This window comes from Thalassophryne amazonica, chromosome 11 (genome assembly GCF_902500255.1).
Source record: "Thalassophryne amazonica chromosome 11, fThaAma1.1, whole genome shotgun sequence".
NCBI classification, from domain to species: domain Eukaryota; kingdom Metazoa; phylum Chordata; class Actinopteri; order Batrachoidiformes; family Batrachoididae; genus Thalassophryne; species Thalassophryne amazonica.
Window position 1 is genome coordinate 95,333,712 of NC_047113.1, and position 19,320 is coordinate 95,353,031.

Genomic DNA, 19,320 nt, shown 5'->3' on the forward strand with positions numbered 1-19,320 from the left:
CCCCTTGGGGTTGGGATCCATCAGTCCTGTAATTCCATGCAATGTCATTTGTACCTCAGACACAGAGAAAAAGAGCAGAATTAGTTGGCCAGAAAAAAACAAAAAAACAAACAAACCCTACACCGATGGTATAATTCATCAGCAGTAAGTTGACAGGAAAACAGAGAAATGTGATTGCCAGCCACTAGCCCAAAGCTTCCCTAACAGACCCAAAATTTAGATAAAGTTGAGGCCAAGGCCTGTTCTGCTGCAAATGAAATGACTTTAAAGGGACATTAAGCACATTACCATACTATGTCTGTATGCTGGCCTTATGAGAGAGAGTGTTGGGAAAGTGTAGGTACACGGACCCACAACAGGGGGCGCAAATGAACGGACAATGGAGGAAGTCAAATACAACACTTTACTGTTGTGAAAGGGCACAACAAACACAACAGATTACAACAATAGACAAAAGGTCAAATCACAAAAGGTGTCGTGTGGGCAGGCTCGAAGATAGAAGACGTCTGTCCAAAGTAGAACCGGAACCACACGATTTCCTCCGCCACCAGACCCCGGGAATACTGGAGCCGCCAAGTCCCGAACTCCCAGGTGGCCACTGCCTCCGCGTGTCGGATCTGGTACTGCTGGCGAGGAACAAAAAAAACAATTAAATGTGGGCGCGTATGCACCCAGCAATTCACACGGCAGGAAAACCAACTCCACCTCTTGTTGGAAAAAGAGTCTGTTATACGATACACAAAAAGTCACAAAAGGTTACTGTCGAATAAATCTCACAGCCAGCTGAGAACGTTACCTTCCTGGTAAAGCGATATCTCGGCAAAGAGGTGGAGATGACATCTTGCTTATATACTGATGCTGATCAGATGAGTGGTGACAGCTGTCATAGGTGATGAGTGTCAGCTGTCACCCCAGCTACTCCTGTTAGGCGGCAGCGCCCTCTGGTGCCTGGAGCCCGCACTCCAGGCAGGGTGCCCTCTGGTGGTGGTGGGCCAGCAGTACCTCCTCTTCAGCGGCCCACACAACAGAGAGTCAAAGAATCAGGGTCTTTGCATGAGCCATAGACAGGATGGGATGAATCTTCGGTATGGTTCGCAGATGGAAGAAAGCAGTCCACATAATATCTCTAATGTGTAAGTCAAAGGACAATGTGAGGTAAAAATCACCCCAATGTTCCTCACTTTGTCAGTGTGATGTATGGCACACGAGTCCAAGGTTCCTCACTTTGTCAGTGTGATGTATGACACACGAGTCTAAGTTAAGCGTTAACTGATCAAACTGATGCTGATGTCTCACTGGACCAAGAACCATCAATTCGGTCTTGTCCAAGTTTAAAGGTAAGAAATTGCTGGACATGCAGCTTTTCACTGATGCCAGGCAATCCTCTCAGGAATTTATGTGTATAAGATTGCTAACAGTTATCTGCATGTACAACTGAGTATCATCAGCATAGCGGTGAAAGGTAATCTCAAAAACACTGCAATATGTGCCCAAAGGGTGCTATACAAAGGGAGAATAGCAGGGGGCCTAAGATGGACCCCAGTGAGACCCCAAATCTCATGTCACCAAGGTTAGAGGTAGAGTAGTGTACAAGACACAGTGAGAATGACTCATTGTTAGCTGAACTACTGAAGCATTTTGTTGTGTCATTCTTGATGATTCATGTAGATGATTAAAAAAACTGGCTCTGTAATAACACAAAGTAAATTTAAGGACTCATGAATTATAATTATTGCTGTTATTATGCTTTACTTAACATCACACACTCACTCTCATACTCATCTTCAACCGCTTAGTCTTGTTAAAGGTCGCGGGGGGTTGGAGCCCATCCCAGCAGTCATAGAGAGCGAGGCAGGTACACCCTGGACAGGATGCCAGTCTGTTGCAGGCCCACAAACAAACACATTCACACCTACTGACAATTTAAAGTTTCTGATCCACCTAACCTGCATTTCTGTATGTGGGAGGAAGCCGGAGCACCCAGAGAGAACCCACACAAACACGTGGAGAACATGCAATCTCCACACAGAAAGGCCACATGTTGTAATTGACCGCATGACCTTCTCGATGTGAGGCAACAGTGCTAACCACTATACCACCGTGCTGCCTTGTTAACATCAATGTATAGATATTTCTGTAACTTGCACATGGGTTGGGGGCCCCTGCAGAGTTCGGCATTCAGCTATGGACCATTAGCATCTAACTCAAAAAGTGATTGAGGAGGATGCTAACTAAAGTCTGGAAGATAGCAGCATATCTGTCACGCTAAAGTTGATTAAATATAGCCCTCACATCTAGACACTACAAACTTGTCCTTAAATCAGTATTGTTTCTGTTAAAGATTTTGTATATAAGTTATCACTGTTAAACATTTGTACCTTTCTCTTTTGTTCATTTATTTGTACAGGCCTGTTGTGTGGTATCTGTTACATTGTTTATTTTGACTGTTGTGACCTTTATGACCTTATGCTGCGCAAAACAGGACACTCCAAGCAGATGCAGAACAGATGATAAGTGCAACAGACGAGCCTGCAAGAACAGGATGTGCTGACCTTCAATGATAAGATTAAACAAAAGGAAGCAAAACTGTTTCTCCACGCAGCTGCAATCATTAGTATATGTGCCATAAGATGTTTTGTATTACGGGAGGAAACTTGTCATGCGATGTCGTCCCCCCCACCTTTAGGACAAGTTTCACAATGTGGGTAGGGCTTCTCCTAATAAAAAGAGTGAGCGTGCAGCAATCCACAGTGCTCTCAGTGGTACTACGTGTACGGACTGTCTGCACTCCTCGCGAGCTTCAATTGATATTCTGTCTCACTGGTGTTCTTGACTCTGTTTGTCTTGCTAAAGGTTTTAAGAATGTTTGGAGGAGAAAATACCCAACATTGACTGGGGGCTCGTCCGGGATCTCAACAACACCGGAGGTGTCCGGCGGAGGTCGTCAAGTCCAGACAAAAATCCTTGGCCAAGGTCCGATCGATTGATCGTGTCTGCAATTGTCGACCGCCGTTGGCATCGTCTGGTTGACGAGATTTTCCCGAAGAAGACAGACAGGAGGTCGAGTCAGTGAGTAGAATTTCTTTGTAACAGTACTGAGTGAGTGGTGATCAGATCACATAAACAGTTAAATTCCGCAAGCGATGACGTAGAATCGTCTGTTAATGAAACACAGTTAAATTCTGCGAGGAGGTCGGACTCCTCTACGATGGCGAGGAACGCACGTAGTTAAATTCCGAAGGAGGGTGCGGACTCCTCTGTTTATATACGTGTACCGGTAGGGAATAAAAGTGTGAAAGTGTAATTCTTTGGACAAAGTAAGTGACAACCGTGTGTGGAAGCAGAGGCAAGTGATTCCGCTTCCTACGGGGAGGTGAAAGGAATCAACCACACGACGGACTGTTAATTGTCACGTCCAAAGAAAGTGAAAACTTCAGATTTAGAACACCCTAGGTGTGCCCCCGTATGAAGTCCAAATTATAACAAAGAATAATAAAAATGGGGGGAAAGACGTCTAAAAAGAAAGAAAATTTATCAACTGACGACTGGAAATTTATGGAAGCAAAAAATCCAAAAGCAACAAAGAAATTGGAGACCTGGATAAATAAACATGACTTTGACGGACGACTGAACCTGACCAGTATTCAGAAACTGAAGGAGGAGTTAGAACAGGAACATAAAGGTGATGAGAAAAAGAAGCAGAAAGTAGGGGCAGATTTAGTGGCATTTTGGGAGGAAGAAGCAGAGAACAGACAGAAAGGAGCAGAGAAACGAAGATTAGAGAAAGCAAGGAAAAAGAAAGGGGTAGGTAAGGCAGAGGAAGATGTGATAATTCAACATAAAGAACCTGAACAACCTCAGAAACCACCGACGGCTGGACCGTCGGCAACAACGCATTTGTACCCTCCTCTACCGGAGGATGATGATGTGCCGCCACCGCAGTATGATATGGCAGTGCGACCTAAAGTAAAAAGTGAAAAACAAGAAAAGCCACAAACACGCAGTCAAACAAAAGTGCCTACAGCTCCTCCCATGGAGGAACACAGTGACCAGGAAGGTGCCTATCGTTTGATAGAAGTACCAAATCCTCGTGCAGGAACTTCAGGGCACCGACCAACCATGCTTGTATATCGAACATGGAATGCTGATGATATCAAAGCAGCAGTCGACATGATACCATCACCACATGTCGATATTGAAGGATTCATGCAAGATATAGAAAATATTAGAAATTCTTACCACCTCAATGGACCTGAAGTCCAACAGGTATGGATGAAAGCATGTGGCCCTAAATGGAGTCAGGTACGCGGAGACTGGAATCCTGCAGACCAGGATGGCGTACCGTTGCCACATGATGATCCAGTCTTGCAAACACGAGTGGAAGCTATGATTACACGAGCAAAAGGTGTGTTAGGACCAAAAATAAATTATACTGAAATTACCAGGACAACTCAGAAAGGAGAGCCATGGACAGAGTTTAGATGCAGATTTGAGAGTGTATTTAGGGTCCATAGTGGCATATTGCCAGGAACACCAGTGTATGAACAACAATTGAAAAACGCTCTGATCCAGCACTCCAACAAGGATATAAAAGCTTGGATACAGAAACATTGGATTGGACTGCCAACAGGCACATTGGAAGAAACGCACACCCACTGTTGTCATGCAGAAGAAGTCTTAAAGCAGAAAAAGACAGGAAACAGCGACAAAGGAGTGTATGTAGCACAAGGAGATGATGAAATATATTACCAACAGGGTAACTTAAGACAGCAGAAGCAGTGGAAACGCCCCCAAAAGCCATGGCAAAACAGACAAGGTGGACAGCCACAACGTCAAGGACCATGGCAACCACAACAGCAGCACAGACAGGGAGGGCCACCACGTGGTCCCCTGATTTGTTGGAACTGTGGAAGAGAGGGACATATGTCTAGAAATTGTCCGAATCCACCTGCTGATGGAGCAGCAGGAAGAATTCCACAACGGAATAATCCTCCACAACCACAGTATCCACAATGACTAGATTCCATAATCCATGACACCACTTCAGACAATGAGTCTGAGTGCGATATGGATTTATGTGCCTTACTGGGAAATCCGGTACCAAAACCGGAAGTGACTTTGTTAGTAAATGGACGACCAGTGGTATTTCTTTGTGACACAGGAGCATGTAGAACCACATGTAATGACAACATACCTGTCCATAAATTAAGCAACAAAACCTTTAGGGTTCGCTCTGCAAATGGACAAACATCAGACGTCCCTATTACTAAACCCATAACCTTGGAAGATCCATTTGGAATGACGTGTACACTGCCATTGCTGAACATGCCACAGTGTCCCGTAAATCTTCTGGGACGAGACGGATTGACTGCAATGGGCTTGTCCATAATTGTGGAACAAGGGAAATTAGTTGTTAAGCGCACAGGAGGTGTTAACATGGTGAGAGAAGAAAGCGATGACCCCACATTCCACTATTACTATACATTTGACATTTCTGAAGAAGATGCTGCAGGATGGGGTAAAGATGTCATCTTGCAAGCGACAGCCCTACTGAAACATCCTGAACAAAAGATGTCGCCACCTGACCTGCATGTCACAATGTGGCACAAAGACACTCCAGGTCCTGATGGTGACTATGAAAACAAACTGAAAGACATTTCACCTGTGAAGCTGACAATGACAGATTTGATTCATGATGGCAATTCAACAGCTGTCATAACTGTAACAGGTGCCACTGAAGATATCCTAAAATTAAGACTCACAGGCATGCCACTACATGTGTCACTTTGTAAACCATATTTGGCTGAGTGGCAAGATTTAGGTGTAATGACCATGACAGCACTATCAGTAACTGATTGGGACAAAGTGGGACCACACACTGAGTACAGCCCTTCAACAAAATTGTACAAAATCCCAGTTAATGTGTCTCTGTTATTGAAGGCAGGAACACATATTGATGTGTCCACTTCACAGTCCTGAGTGTTTCAGTTGAGTCCTGAAGAAGATGATCTTCTTTCTTCAGTACCATCAGGATTGTGGACAACAGGTCCTTCAGACGTAGGACTGATTAAAAATGCACAACCTGTAGTTATAAGACCAAAAACAGAATACAGACCATGTGTAAGACAGTATCCGTTGAAACCTGATGCAATTGAAGGAATCAGACCAGTAATAGAGGATTTGTTAACAGCAGGAGTAATAGTGCCATGTCCAGATTCACCATGTAACACACCCATATTTCCTGTAAAAAAGGCTCCGCCCTCAGTAGGATGGAGAATGATACAGGATCTCCAAGCTGTAAATGCTGCTGTAGTGAAAAGAGCTCCATGTGTTCCAGATCCGCACACACTGTTAAATTCATTGAGACCAAATTCTAGTTGTTTTTCTGTAATAGATATCAGTAATGCATTTTTCTCTGTACCGGTGGACCCAGATAGTCAATTCTGGTTTGCTTTTACCTTTAAAGGACAACGATATACATTTACCAGATTACCGCAGGGTTACGCAGAGAGTCCAACTATTTATTCTCAAGTCATGTCAGCATGTTTAGCCAATTTCGTTCCACCGGCAGATAGCCAACTATTAGTGTATGTTGATGACATTTTGATTGCCTCTGACACACGAGAAAACTGCATAACTGACACAGTAGCATTATTGTGTTTCTTATTTGATAATGGCCACAAAGTGAGTAAAAACAAAGTTCAGTTGCGTAGGGATAAAGTAAAATATTTAGGACATGAATTATCAGCCACAGGTCGTACTATCCTGTCTGACAGGAAGGAAGCGATTTTACATGCTCCAAAACCACAAACCAAAAAACAGATGATGTCATTTCTTGGACTGACTAATTACTGCAGGGCATGGATCCCTTGCTATGCAGAACTGACTAGTCCACTTTCTGATTTGATGTACAAAGATGATATTTCAATGTCAACCGTGTTGGAATGGAACAAAGAAGCTGAGGAAGCTTTTGTGAAAGTGAAACAAACATTAGTGTCATCCACAGTTTTGGCACTACCGGATTATAGTAAACCATTCATTCAAACAGTAGATTGTAAGAATAAGTTCATGACTAGTGTTTTGGTACAAGCATATGGTTCAAAATTAAGGCCAGTCGCCTACTACTCATCTAAACTGGATGCAGTGGCAAGTGCTCTACCACCATGTGTGCAAGCTGTTATTGCAGCCTCCATGGCTGTTCAAAGTAGCAGTAATGTTGTTCTATTCCATCAGCTGACATTGAAAGTTCCACATGCAGTTTCAGCACTTCTGTTGCAAACAAACATGACCTTCTTATCTCCAGCAAGACATCTTTCGTGTATGTCGTTACTATTATCACAACCACATCTTACTGTAGAACGGTGTACAACATTGAATCCGTCGACACTGATGCCTTTACCTGAGGATGGTGAACCGCACATTTGTCTCGATGTAGCAACAGTTTGTATGAAGGCCCGCGCTGATCTACTGGATACGCCCATCCCACACAGTACAATTGTGTATGTGGATGGTTCCTCCACTAAAAATGCTTATGGACAAACACAATCTGGATATGCTGTTGTCACAAATTCAGAAGTATTGGATTCTACTTCATTGCCATCGTCATTTTCAGCGCAAGCAGCTGAATTAGTTGCTTTAACTGCAGCTTGTCATTTGTTTAAAGGAAAAGCTGTGACAATCTATACGGACAGCCAGTACGCTTTCAGCACAGTGCATGTGTTTGCAAAATTGTGGGAAGAGCGTGGGATGGTGACGTCGTCTGGAAAACCGGTGACTCATGCCACTCTTCTAACTGCACTACTGAAAGCTGTCAAATTGCCAAAACAGATTGCTATATGCAAATGTGCGGCTCACACCAAAGGCTCTGATGTCGTTTCAAAAGGAAATGATTTCGCTGACAAAACCGCAAAGGCAGCAGCAGCTTCTTCTGTTTTTGTTGTACAGGAAACCACTCCAGATTTGCATTTAGGTCACACCCTGCTTGCTGACATGCAACAACAGGCACCTGAAAAGGAAAAACAAATGTGGTTAAACAAAGGAGCTACATTCGCAAATGATTTGTACTCATGACCACAAAAGAAACCCATATTGCCAAAAAATATGTTTAAATGGGCAGCTATCATGAGCCATGGCGTGACGCATGTCTCATCAGGGGGTATGATATCGCAATTACAATCTATTTTTTGTCTTTATGGGTTTGATGCATATGCAAAACAGCATTGTAGAGCATGCATGACATGTGCAAAACACAACTCACAAGGCAATTTGAGACCCCAAAGAGGCAAATTTCCAACACCACAATATCCCTTTCAAGTGATTCATATGGATTATATACAGTTGAGTAAACATGAAGGGAAGGAATTTTGTTTAGTCATAATTGATGCCTTCTCAAAATGGGTAGAATTGTTCCCCACAAAACATGCAGATGCACTTACAGTGGCTAAAGCATTGTGCAAAGACATCATTCCACGATTTGGAATACCAGAAACAGTCTATTCAGATAATGGAGCGCACTTTGTTAATACAATAGTGCAATATGTAGGAGAAGTGCTACAGATTAATCTCAAAAATCACTGTGCTTATCATCCACAAAGTGCCGGATTAGTGGAAAGGATGAATGGGACAGTAAAAAACAGACTTAGAAAGACAATGGAGGAAACAGGCAGACCATGGACACATTGTGTAGATTTGGTGAAGATGTACATAAACATAACTTGTACCACGGGTTTGACACCTTATGAAACATTGTTTGGAAGAAAATATCGACTACCACATTATGGGCATATTTGGGATGTACCTGAGGAAGCCAATTTTGCAGATTACATGAGGAAGATGTTAGAAAGACAACGAGGGAGAGTTTCAAACACTGATGATCCCATTTCTCCACAGGATGACCCTAAAGTGGTACCTGGAGACTGGGTGTTGATAAGAAGCATCAAGAGAAAACACTGGCATTCACCTAAGTGGGAAGGGCCCCATCAAGTACTACTCACAACACCCACAGCCTTGAAAATAGGAGAAAGACAAACGTGGATACATTTAACACATTGTAAGAAAGTGATCTCTGTAAACCCAGTGTAAGTACGGAAGGTGAGCAAGTCTGATAATAGTGTGTGGCTCGGGTGTTAAGATCCAGAGCAGACACGAAAATCAGCAGAAGCAATTACAAGCCACTGACCAGAAACTTAGGACACTGACTTTAGGGAGATCCTGACTATGGGGCGCCATACACCATTATGGATGAAAACAGCATTGTGCTGCTGGGCGTTAGCATTGGGAGCCATAACGGTCACTATATGGGGAATGCATGTGTGGAAAAAGGGAATTGACAATGGGAACGTAGAGAACACCACAACCAGAACAGATGAAATTACAATTGGTAATGCAATCCACCGCGGTAGACGATATGTGGTTACCTCAAATGGAGTAACCTGCTACAATCATGGGAGGCAGATACTATGCGGCCTAAATCCTTGCGAGGACCAGGAAACATCCTACCAATGGGTTTATGCCTGTTACACCACGCCCAGAATCTATTATGTTGTACAGATACCCTTTTTGGCCCTCAGGCAGAGCAGCTGGGTTAGCGACCCGGAACAATGGCTGCATTATGATTTTTATATGACTACAGGTTTTCCCCGAGCCAGTCATTGGTGGGGAAATACCTTTCTAACAAATGGCCACTGGGCGCAAAACTCGTATGGGTGGACAGATGATGCAGTTAAGTGGAAAAATATCATATCAAATTTAACAGTCAGCGGCCGAACCAAAACAGTGACATTCACAATAAATTCATTAGCAGTCCCGATAAGTAACCCAGTGCATGTCTGCCACACATTTGCACTGTGCGCCTACAAAGCGGGATATGATCCCTGCTGGAAGATTGTGCTGTGTCCAAAAACACCGAACACCAACGTTTCAAGAAACACCTTCGATCAAACAGTACCGGGCGATCTTCTGCCAGGACCAGGGTCAGTAAGAGCAAAGCAGGCTCGTCTGCACAAAGGGCCGCTATCGGCAGACGACTGGTTCCTAGTAACCACAGGAATTAGCGGACAGAATAATAATTGGCTCCTGATGGCAGAGCAAGCAGGAAATTCCACAAAACAGGACTGCATAGTATGCATGGGTCCAAGACCTATATTGCAAGTCATACCAGCAGCCTTAGAACAAAGCTGTGTACTACTGGTAATGACTAGTACATCAATTAGACCCGAACATAATTGCTCAAAGTGGGATAAGATCTATCCACTGTCTGCCATGTCAGGAAGCAAACCGCTGTTCTCTGAAAAAGTGGCACTAGGAAATTATACGTGTGTAAACCTCCCAGGAACGGGAAAACAGTTGGGTTTGTTGAATTACAGTACCTGGTGCCAAAACACCGTTCAAACCAACATGCCCTTTAAGCCAGTAAGCAGAAGTGACGTGTGGTGGTGGTGTGGAGATAATAGGCTTTTTGATAGAGTGCCTAGGAATGTGTCGGGCTACTGTGCCTTAGTGTCCCTACTCCTCCCAGTAAAAGTCATTCCCATTTTAGCTAAGGACTTGCTGTCGCACCTACAGTCTGTGGTGCCTGAAAATTGGCATAGAGTAAAAAGAGATTGGAAAGGAGTGGGAGATCCAACATATATTGATGCGATAGGAGTCCCCAGAGGAGTGCCTGATGAGTATAAACTGGCTGATCAGATAGCAGCTGGATTCGAATCCTCCATCTGTTGGTGGTGTTCAATTAATAAGAACGTGGACAGAATAAACTACATCCACTACAATGTACAGAAATTAGGAAATTGGACTGAGGAAGGATTTAAGGCTGTCCATTCACAGTTAGCAGCCACATCCCTTATGGCCTTCCAGAACCGGATTGCTCTGGATATGTTGTTGGCAGAGAAAGGAGGTGTTTGTGCCATGTTCGGAGAACAATGCTGCACATTCATTCCCAACAACACAGCTGCAGATGGCAGCCTCACTCAAGCCATCGACGGTCTGAGGACGTTGAACAGGAAGATGAAAGAGCACAGTGGAGTAAACACCGAAGGCTGGGATTGGTGGCTGGAAGGGATGGGAAAATGGAGGTCTTTGATTTCTTCACTATTAGTGTCTATAGCAGTGTTTGCTGCGATTCTGACATTGTGTGGATGTTGTTGTATTCCGTGTATACGTGGACTTATTAATCGAATGATTACAACAGCAATAGGGCCAGGAATGCCCACTTCAGCAGCATACCCTCTCCTCGGACCCGAAGCTGGGGACGATGACGAGGATGAAGATGGCCACAATGATGACTGGGAGCAAGGAGTTCCTGAACTTTTCCCTGACCAAACTAAGTATGTTGACCCAGACACCGATGATGATGAAGACGATGACATAACCTCTGGGGTGTAAGCCTGTAGAACATACCATGATGAACCTCTTAGTGAAAATCTCGCAAAAGAAGTGCTAAGCTAGGTGATAACTACCATATGTTTAACAGGCGATAAATAGGAGGGAAATGTTAAAGATTTTGTATATAAGTTATCACTGTTAAACATTTGTACCTTTCTCTTTTGTTCATTTATTTGTACAGGCCTGTTGTGTGGTATCTGTTACATTGTTTATTTTGACTGTTGTGACCTTTATGACCTTATGCTGCGCAAAACAGGACACTCCAAGCAGATGCAGAACAGATGATAAGTGCAACAGACGAGCCTGCAAGAACAGGATGTGCTGACCTTCAATGATAAGATTAAACAAAAGGAAGCAAAACTGTTTCTCCACGCAGCTGCAATCATTAGTATATGTGCCATAAGATGTTTTGTATTACGGGAGGAAACTTGTCATGCGATGTCCCCCCCCACCTTTAGGACAAGTTTCACAATGTGGGTAGGGCTTCTCCTAATAAAAAGAGTGAGCGTGCAGCAATCCACAGTGCTCTCAGTGGTACTACGTGTACGGACTGTCTGCACTCCTCGCGAGCTTCAATTGATATTCTGTCTCACTGGTGTTCTTGACTCTGTTTGTCTTGCTAAAGGTTTTAAGAATGTTTGGAGGAGAAAATACCCAACAGTTTCTCTAATGTTGGTGCTATGGTGCACGTTGGATGCAGACAGGGATCCAGACATGGCAAGTTGTTGATTAGAAAGACACTCCACTGAGTGCTGTATTACAGCTACCCCTGCACTTCCTGCATATGTTGTGATGTCTTGATTATGGGGCATTGTGAGATACCAGCTCCTGCAGCTCTTTATTACCTACAAGTCCCATTGCTGTGCATGCTTCATGAGCATAGACGCCACTTTCAGGAAACTAGCTAATGGCAGGAATTTGGAGAATAGATACTGTATGGTAATAGAAGTTCTTCACACAAAACAACTGTTGTTGTGGTGTAAGTGACACAGACAAAACGCAGCGCACGGAATTCCATAAAAGTGTCATAAACTCGATGTAATCATTCAGATCATGAAAAAATAGTTCTTCATATTTTGCATCTGTTTCAGGTGACACTTGGGCAATGCAGTGTAGGTGAAGCTGATCCATGAACACAGCCTGTGGAGAAATGCATGTGCACATAGTCTCCATCAGTGGTGTGGCGACCTTTGCTGGAATTAAGCCTTGATACACAACAAAAGGATGAGCAGGTGTTTCAAAGAGAGTGTGACTTGTACCAGAAAGAGCAATTTGAAGGTCTTTAGGAGTAGATAAGATGTCAAGGGCCAAAGCCAATGTGAAATCTCTGCCCAGCAACTTTACTGGGCAATGTTGAGACAGCAAGAAGCTGTTGTTTTGGTGGTGAAACAAGAAATTTGTCTGAGATGTCACATGTCAATGGCTTTGTAAAGCTTTCCTTCATTGTATTGCCAAATGTACTCATGGAATACACAAATGTACCACTTAGTGGACATACAGGAAAATCATAGTAGAGAAGCTTGAATCTTCAACTGGACTGGGTTGCGTCTGTCTTGACTCTTGTAGAGTTTCTCTCTCTACAAGAGTCAAGACAGAAGTCAGACTACCAGAGCAAGAATTTTAGCTGAGGAAGCTTCTGTGATTGGAAGCAAAACTTCATTGCGTCAACCAACCCAGTCCAGTCGAAGATTCAAGCTTCTCTATTATGGAAACCACCTGGACAACTGAGAGCCTACACAGAAATACCGGAAAATCAGAATATTTTATGACTAAATAAGTTACACCCGTATCATTTAAAACAATCTAAAAGTTTCATTTAACTGTCATTGTAAAGTCTGTCAGTTTTTGAAATGTGTTAGATGTCAGCTGAGCAAATGTGTGTATCTGTTCGGAACCCAATGTGTGTGTGTGTTCAAGCTGCAGGACAGAAGACTGCCTCTTCCACACTACATCACTGTTGATTGTGAGGCTGCAGGTGGAATCCTGCATGTCCACAACCTCTTCCTTGTGGTCCCCCATGGCCCCTTGCTGGGCCATGATGGCGGGGACAGTCTCTGGACCAGTGGTCCGGGGAACCACACACAAAACAGCAGCCATCATTCTGTCAGCAGTCATGTGGAAGTTGTCCTGTTTGCTGTTGGCCCTGAGGGGTGGAGACAGCCAGATTTTCCATGGTCAGGTGAGTTTGATGTTCTGCATCATGGTGACATTTGTCATTGTTGCATCTCAGTTCAGTATGGCATTTCTAGTGCGCAGACCATGATGGCAAATTTCTTCTACAAGCTTCGTCGACACCAATATAAGACTGAGTGACAGACCTGGAGAGATGTGGGAGGACTCCAGAATGGAAAGCCTGACAGAGTAGGGGTTCCCCAACCCTTCTTTTTTTCTCCCAAATCCTGTGGCTCAGTTATTTTAGAATTCTCTGTGAACACCATCCTGAGGCAAATCTAAAACTCAGCCACAGTCTCATTGTCTGCAGGAGGAAATTTTCTCCATGTCCACTTTCCTTTGAAACTTTAGTCATATGTCATCCATCAATGCGGTCAAATCAATCAATCAATCAATCAATTTTTTTATAAAACGCCAAATCACAACAAACAGTTGCCCCAAGGTGCTTTATATTGTAAGGCAAGGCCATACAATAATTATGTAAAACCCCAACGGTCAAAACGACCCCCTGTGAGCAAGCACTTGGCTACAGTGGGAAGGAAAAACTCCCTTTTAACAGGAAGAAACCTCCAGCAGAACCAGGCTCAGGGAGGGGCAGTCTTCTGCTGGGACTGGTTGGGGCTGAGGGAGAGAACCAGGAAAAAGACATGCTGTGGAGGGGAGCAGAGATCGATCACTAATGATTAAATGCAGAGTGGTGCATACAGAGCAAAAGAGAAAGAAACAGTGCATCATGGGAACCCCCCAGCAGTCTACGTCTATAGCAGCATAACTAAGGGATGGTTCAGGGTCACCTGATCCAGCCCTAACTATAAACTTTAGCAAAAAGGAAAGTTTTAAGCCTAATCTTAAAAGTAGAGAGGGTGTCTGTCTCCCTGATCTGAATTGGGAGCTGGTTCCACAGGAGAGGAGCCTGAAAGCTGAAGGCTCTGCCTCCCATTCTACTCTTACAAACCCTAGGAACTACAAGTAAGCCTGCAGTCTGAGAGCGACGCGCTCTATTGGGGTGATATGGTACTACGAGGTCCCTAAGATAAGATGGGACCTGATTATTCAAAACCTTATAAGTAAGAAGAAGAATTTTAAATTCTATTCTAGAATTAACAGGAAGCCAATGAAGAGAGGCCAATATGGGTGAGATATGCTCTCTCCTTCTAGTCCCCGTCAGTACTCTAGCTGCAGCATTTTGAATTAACTGAAGGCTTTTTAGGGAACTTTTAGGACAACCTGATAATAATGAATTACAATAGTCCAGCCTAGAGGAAATAAATGCATGAATTAGTTTTTCAGCATCACTCTGAGACAAGACCTTTCTGATTTTAGAGATATTGCGTAAATGCAAAAAAGCAGTCCTACATATTTGTTTAATATGCACTTTGAATGACATATCCTGATCAAAAATGACTCCAAGATTTCTCACAGTATTACTAGAGGTCAGGGTAATGCCATCCAGAGTAAGGATCTGGTTAGACACCATGTTTCTAAGATTTGTGGGGCCAAGTACAATAACTTCAGTTTTATCTGAGTTTAAAAGCAGGAAATTAGAGGTCATCCATGTCTTTATGTCTGTAAGACAATCCTGCAGTTTAGCTAATTTGTGTGTGTCCTCTGGCTTCATGGATAGATAAAGCTGGGTATCATCTGCGTAACAATGAAAATTTAAGCAATACCGTCTAATAATACTGCCTAAGGGAAGCATGTATAAAGTGAATAAAATTGGTCCTAGCACAGAACCTTGTGGAACTCCATAATTAACTTTAGTCTGTGAAGAAGATTCCCCATTTACATGAACAAATTGTAATCTATTAGACAACTATGATTCAAACCACCGCAGCGCAGTGCCTTTAATACCTATGGCATGCTGTAATCTCTGTAATAAAATTTTATGGTCAACAGTATCAAAAGCAGCACTGAGGTCTAACAGAACAAGCACAGAGATGAGTCCACTGTCTGAGGCCATAAGAAGATCATTTGTAACCTTCACTAATGCTGTTTCTGTACTATGATGAATTCTAAAACCTGACTGAAACTCTTCAAATAGACCATTCCTCTGCAGATGATCAGTTAGCTGTTTTACAACTACCCTTTCAAGAATTTTTGAGAGAAAAGGAAGGTTGGAGATTGGCCTATAATTAGCTAAGATAGCTGGGTCAAGTGATGGCTTTTTAAGTAATGGTTTAATTACTGCCACCTTAAAAGCCTGTGGTACATAGCCAACTAACAAAGATAGATTGATCATATTTAAGATCGAAGCATTAAATAATGGTAGGGCTTCCTTGAGCAGCCTGGTAGGAATGGGGTCTAATAAACATGTTGGTGGTTTGGATGAAGTAACTAATGAAAATAACTCAGACAGAACAATCGGAGAGAAAGAGTCTAACCAAATACAGGCATCACTGAAAGCAGCCAAAGATAACGATACGTCTTTGGGATGGTTATGAGTAATTTTTTCTCTAATAGTTAAAATTTTGTTAGCAAAGAAAGTCATGAAGTCATTACTAGTTAAAGTTAATGGAATACTCAGCTCAATAGAGCTCTGACTCTTTGTCAGCCTGGCTACAGTGCTGAAAAGAAACCTGGGGTTGTTCTTATTTTCTTCAATTAGTGATGAGTAGAAAGATGTCCTAGCTTTACGGAGGGCTTTTTTATAGAGCAACAGACTCTTTTTCCAGGCTAAGTGAAGATCTTCTAAATTAGTGAGACGCCATTTCCTCTCCAACTTACGGGTTATCTGCTTTAAGCTACGAGTTTGTGAGTTATACCACGGAGTCAGACACTTCTGATTTAAAGCTCTCTTTTTCAGAGGAGCTACAGCATCCAAAGTTGTCTTCAATGAGGATGTAAAACTATTGACGAGATACTCTATCTCACTTACAGAGTTTAGGTAGCTACTCTGCACTGTGTTGGTATATGGCATTAGAGAACATAAAGAAGGAATCATATCCTTAAACCTAGTTACAGCGCTTTCTGAAAGACTTCTAGTGTAATGAAACTTATTCCCCACTGCTGGGTAGTCCACCAGAGTAAATGTAAATGTTATTAAGAAATGATCAGACAGAAGGGAGTTTTCAGGGAATACTGTTAAGTCTTCTATTTCCATACCATAAGTCAGAACAAGATCTAAGATATGATTAAAGTGGTGGGTGGACTGATTTACTTTTTGAGCAAAGCCAATAGAGTCTAATAATAGATTAAATGCAGTGTTGAGGCTGTCATTCTCAGCATCTGTGTGGATGTTAAAATCGCCCACTATAATTATCTGAGCTAAGCACTAAGTCAGACAAAAGGTCTGAAAATTCACAGAGAAACTTACAGTAACGACCAGGTGGACGATAGATAATAACAAATAAAACTGGTTTTTGGGACTTCCAATTTGGATGGACAAGACTAAGAGACAAGCTTTCAAATGAATTAAAGCTCTGTCTGGGTTTTTGATTAATTAATAAGCTGGAATGGAAGATTGCTGCTAATCCTCCGCCCCGGCCCGTGCTACAAGCATTCTGACAGTTAGTGTGACTCGGGGGTGTTGACTCATTTAAACTAACATATTCATCCTGCTGTAACCAGGTTTCTGTTAGGCAGAATAAATCAATATGTTGATCAATTATTATATCATTTACCAACAGGGACTTAGAAGAGAGAGACCTAATGTTTAATAGACCACATTTAACTGTTTTAGTCTGTGGTGCAGTTGAAGGTGCTATATTATTTTTTCTTTTTGAATTTTTATGCTTAAATAGATTTTTGCTGGTTATTGGTAGTCTGGGAGCAGGCACCGTCTCTACGGGGATGGGGTAATGAGGGGATGGCAGGGGGAGAGAAGCTGCAGAGAGGTGTGTAAGACTACAACTCTGCTTCCTGGTCCCAACCCTGGATAGTCACGGTTTGGAGGATTTAAGAAAATTGGTCAGATTTCTAGAAATGAGAGCTGCTCCATCCAAAGTGGGATGGATGCCGTCTCTCCTAACAAGACCAGGTTTTCCCCAGAAGCTTTGCCAATTATCTATGAAGCCCACCTCATTTTTTGGACACCACTCAGACAGCCAGAAATTCAAGGAGAACATGCGGCTAAACATGTCACTCCCGGTCCGATTGGGGAGGGGCCCAGAGAAAACTACAGAGTCCGACATTGTTTTTGCAAAGTTACACACCGATTTAATGTTAATTTTAGTGACCTCCGATTGGCGTAACCGGGTGTCATTACTGCCGACGTGAATTACAATCTTACCAAATTTACGCTTAGCCTTAGCCAGCAGTTTCAAATTTCCTTCAATGTCGCCTGCTCTGGCCCCCGGAAGACAATTGACTATGGTTGCTGGTGTCGCTAACTTCACATTTCTCAAAACAGAGTCGCCAGTAACCAGAGTTTGAGCCTCGGCGGGTGTGTCGTCGAGTGGGGAAAAACGGTTAGAGATGTGAACGGGTTGGCGGTGTACACGGGGCTTCTGTTTAGGGCTACGCTTCCTCCTCACCGTCACCCAGTCAGCCTGCTTTCCCGGCTGCTCGGGATCTGCCAGGGGGTAACTAACGGCGGCTAAGCTACCTTGGTCCGCACCGACTACAGGGGCCTGGCTAGCTGTAGAATTTTCCACGGTGCGGAGCCGAGTCTCCAATTCGCCCAGCCTGGCCTCCAAAGCTACGAATAAGATACACTTATTACAAGTACCATTACTGCTAAAGGAGGCCGAGGAATAACTAAACATTTCACACCCAGAGCAGAAAAGTGCAGGAGAGACAGGAGAAGCCGCCATGCTAAATCGGCTAAGAGCTAGTAGCTACGCTAAGCTAGCGGATTCCTAAAAACACGCAAAGTGAATAATGTGTAAATAATTTAGAGGTGATTCAGCAGAAGGAGTGCTTTAGTTAAGGCACGTAAAGATTACACTGGGAAACAAATCGTAATCTAGATAACTAGATCAATCTAACTGCGCAGATTAAACAGCTAACAGATACAGCAAAACACCGCTGTGCTCCGGAACAGGAAGTGATACAATACCGCAGTGAGAGCCAACCACCAGTAGAGGCAAGCAAGAGTCACCACAAATCACCACAATATGTGGCATTGTCAGCATTGTCCCAGACCAGGTTGGTTTGATGGTTGTTGTTTCACACATGAGCCTGCATTTTTGCAACATGGACTGGCCCCATGTGTATCATGTGGATGAGTCGAAATTCCGCACCTGTAGGGCTAAATTGTTTGCAGAATGTGAGGAGAGCCTCTGCAAATCTTCCACCATCCTCATCAGAAGGTGGAACATGCTTGAGAGCAAGCTCTATGTCACTCACTGTCCATGGGCGGTGGATGAACTGAACAGTGTCTGATCTTCATCCTGTCTGCAAACAAGTGTGGGAAGACACAGGGCTGGTGAGACTATCAAACAAGTTCTCAACGTGTCTGATATGCTCAGCTGAAGGGAGTGCTGTGGAGGATGGAGGATGGAGTGGTAAGACAGAGGTGGGGCCACTGCCTGGGGTTGGATTTCTATAGCCGCTATGCAGATCTACAGGGAGGACAGGTGTCAAGGAGAGAGTCCCCAAATCCTGCACCTGTAAGGGCAGGATAAATTACAGTAAATGGGTTCACAAGATCAGTTTTTTTTTTTTTGTATTTCTTCTGTTTTTTGACATTTTTCTCCTTTCTCTTTCTCTCTACTTTGCTGTTGCCTTCTTTTATCTGCCTCTGTATGCCATAAAGTAAAATATTTTGTTATGGTCTGGACGCAGATTGAGGAGCGGTCCAGCGTCTGACTGAACCCAGCGCTAAAT